We start from the raw sequence: 3,714 nt of genomic DNA, 5'->3' as shown, positions 1-3,714 counted from the left end.
TTTGCTCGAATTTGAAGTTTTTCTGGAAACTAGTGTTAGTTTGGTAGTGGATTTATCACTATGTTCATTTATAACAGTGAGAGTGATTGATACTATCTAAACATGCTCTCAACTCTAAGCTCTTGAAATTGAAGGACAAAGTAAAGGTCACTCCTTTTATTATTTTTTTTTCATGCTAATTCACGTAGTTTTTAAGTAATTTATCTGCTGATAATACTGTGTTTTTGTGTAATTGAATAGAAGTGAAGTGTTCTAAATTACAATGCAATTGGAAACATATCTCCTTTGGAGCATCATTTATAGATGTTTAAGCTGAGGGTCTATCTCTACGAGTAGGGGTAAGGTTTGCATAAACGTCACCCTCCCAAGACCCCAATTGTGGGATTACGCTGGGTATGTTGTAGTAGTAGTACTTTATCTGCAGATATTACTGTGTTTTTGTGTAATTTAAGTGCTAGAAAGTACAATGCAATTGGAAAGATATCTCCTTTTTTGTATTTACTTAGTTATAAGTTTTTTCCTGGAGCCTAGTGGTGGAGGATTAATGGTTATTCATTGATAGATGTTTAAGTTGAGGGTCTCTATCCGAAACGCCCCCTCTATCTCTGTGAGATAGGGGTAAGGTTTGCGTACACTCTATCCCCAGACCCTAATTGTGGAATTACATGGGGTATATTGTTGTTGTTGTAATACTAGTGCTTTATATGCAGATATTAGTATGTTTTTGTGTAATTGAACAGAATTGAAGTGTTCTAAACTACAATTTAATTGGAAAGATATCTTTTTTTTTTTTTGTATTTACTCGAGTTAGAAGTTTTTGCGGAGCCTAGTGGTAGAGGATTAATGGCTATATTCATTTATAGATATTTAAGTTGAAGGTTTCTATCGGAAACAATCTCTCTATCTCTACGAGGTAGGGGTAAGGTTTGCGTACAGTCTTGACTCTAACCTTCCCAGACCCACTTGTGGGATTACATTGGGTATGTTGTTGTTTTAGTAGCTGTACTAGTAGTAGTAATTTATCTGCAGATATTACTGTGTTTTTGTGTAATTGAACATAATTGAAGTGTTCTAAAATACAATCAATTGGAAAAATATCTCCTTTCTTAGAGGATCAATGGCTATGTTCATTTATAGCTGTTAGAGTGATTGGTACTAGTGTACAGTAGTGTTATTTAGGGATGGAAAGGCTAATTATTAAGTTCTTAATTTGTTTTGGATGTAAAATTCAATTTTGGAATTATATGAGATTATTTTTTTTTTGGTCCTTGTTGTTGGGAATGGTTAGTTTGCTACTAGATTATGTCTATTTTAGAACTAGTACACAGTGCCAATTCACATCCTTTTAGTACTTTATCTGCAGATATTAGTGTGTTTTTGTGTACTTGAACAAAATTTGAAGTGTTCTAAAATACAATGCAACTGTAAAGGTATCTCCTTTTTGATTTTGCTCGAGTTTGAAGTTTTTCTGGAAACTAGTGGTAGTCTGTTGGAGGATTAATGACTATGTTCATTTATAACAGTGACAGTGATTGATACTGTCGTACAATAGTGTTATTGACAGATGGAAACGTTAAGTACTTTATCTTCAGATATTAGTGTGTTTTTGCATAAGTGAAGTGTTCAAGAATACAATGCAATTGGAAAGATATCTCCTTTTTGATTTTGCTCGAGTTCAATTTTTGTTTCTTGAAACTAGTGGTAGTCTGGTAGAGGATTAATGACTATGTTCATTTATAACAGCGAGAGTGATTGGCACTAGCATACATTAGAATTATTGACAGATGAAAAATGTTAAGTAATTTATCTGCAGATGTTAGTGTGTTTTTGTATAATTGCAGGTTTTCAAGTACAAGGTTTTGAAGATTGAGAAAGTGAATTATACTGTGGGGATGTACAATACATATTGGATGACTGTCAGAGTATTAAATCTGACTCTTGGTACTCCTATCGAAACTTTTCAAATCCATGCTGCTACAAGTTGCGTCTATAATGATAAAGTGATCTTTTGTTGCCGGCCTAAAGAAGAGGCAATCAAACACCTAATGAAGTTTACAGTTTGTGTCTTCCTTTTTTTGTTTTCTATTTTGCGAGTGTGTGTTAAGTGGATTAGTTTTTATTTAACATGAATCTTTCTGCGTTTCAGTGGCAATTGGTCTATTAGTTTCTCAATCTTAGTGGGTTTTGGTATTTTAAGACGATTGACTTGCGGATAGGTTTTCTATTGGGATAACTATGTGGAAACACTAATTATATAATGGATATTGGAGAAGCTCAAACACAATATGCTTTACCCTGGGTGTGTATGGTATTGTTAAGTTTCCCACATCGGAAGAGGAATGGGTAGTTGGTCTCCTTGTAAGGCTTGGGCAATCCTCCTCCTCATGAGCTAGCTTTTGGGGTGTGAGTTAGGCCCAAGACCAATTTTATCATGGTATCAGAGCCAGACCCCTTCCAAATCTTTGTTCACTGATGATGAGCCCGTATTATGTTGTCCACGATCCAGTTAGCCTGGGCGTGCGGGGGAATGTTAAGTTTCCCACATCGGAAGAGGAATGAGTACTTGGTCTCCTGCTTGGGTGGGCAATCCTCCTCCTCATGAGCTAGCTTTTGGGGTGTGCGTTAGGCCCAAGTCCAATTTTATCAGGTATGATGTATGAAACTATTTTCTAGTGGTGATGTTGAATCGGGGAGTATGCTTTCGCCTTGGAAAATATTTTCCAACCTAAAATAGTTTCCCTAAAGTCTTTTTCCTTTACAAATCTTAAAATCCTTTTTCGTATTATTTGTGCTCAAAACACTGCATGTGATTTGATAGGAGAGTCTGGTATTTCTTTTTGATATTTGATACTGTTGCTGGCCGTTGTCTGGATAGAAATGCAGAGATGATTAAATATGTTAAGAACCGAAAGATCTTTGGATACTCGTTTTTCCCTTATTCTCTTGGTGGCTAAGTTGAAATAATCTTCTTGATATTTGATACTGTTGCTGGTTCTTGTCTGGATCGAATACAAAGATGATTAAATATGTTAAACCGAAAGGTCTTTGGATTCTTGTGTTTTCTTTATGCTCTTGATGGCTGATTTGGAATTTCCAAATTTTCGTTACAGTAATGTTTGCATTAAATTCGAAGTTGAATTCTGGATTAGTATTTTGTGAAACAGAGTAGAAGGAAACATGAATAGTAATAATCATAGGCATTTGCTTTTTGTGGATGATGCTTTTGTACTTGATAACTAACTACACTTTGATTTATTTCTCCATTTATAGGCCATAGTTGGTTTGCCAAGCTGCGAGTTTTGTTTTGGCCTGCAGTCAGAGGTTTGTTTCACGGAAGGAAAGGAACCATAGTTATTTAAAGTGTTCTACTCCAAGCTGCGAGTTTTATTTTGGCGTGCTGCTAGAGAGGCCTGTCATGGGAAGAAACGAACCATATCTATTCAAATTTCTTGGTTGGGATTCTATCTTTTGTAACTTTAAGTGCTTTAGTTTGACCTCTCTATTAGTTTAAGGTATCTTATCCCATAGTACTATCACCTGGATTTTAGTTTTGTAAAAATTTAGGCACTTTCAGGACACTGATCCATATAGCTGCTTCTAAAATGTCATCTTCACCTTGATCAGTTTGTAGGCGTAGGCTGGGGATTGTGCCTCTGACTTGTAGTTGCTTATTCATATTGATTGTTACAAGTGATCCATCATTTGATGGTGCAA

General features: G+C 35.5%; 1 long non-coding RNA gene across 1 annotated transcript; it reads left to right on the top strand.

The window, feature by feature from the left end:
• Positions 1-12: 12 nt before the first annotated feature.
• LOC124895204 lies at positions 13-3,620 on the top strand. The gene is made up of 2 exons (XR_007051583.1): positions 13-1,941; positions 3,271-3,620. It is a non-coding gene; the product is annotated as an uncharacterized LOC124895204 (long non-coding RNA).
• Positions 3,621-3,714: the final 94 nt, after the last annotated feature.

This window comes from Capsicum annuum, unplaced genomic scaffold (assembly GCF_002878395.1).
Source record: "Capsicum annuum cultivar UCD-10X-F1 unplaced genomic scaffold, UCD10Xv1.1 ctg80566, whole genome shotgun sequence".
NCBI lineage: Eukaryota > Viridiplantae > Streptophyta > Magnoliopsida > Solanales > Solanaceae > Capsicum > Capsicum annuum.
This window is presented reverse-complemented; position numbering and strand designations above follow the sequence as displayed.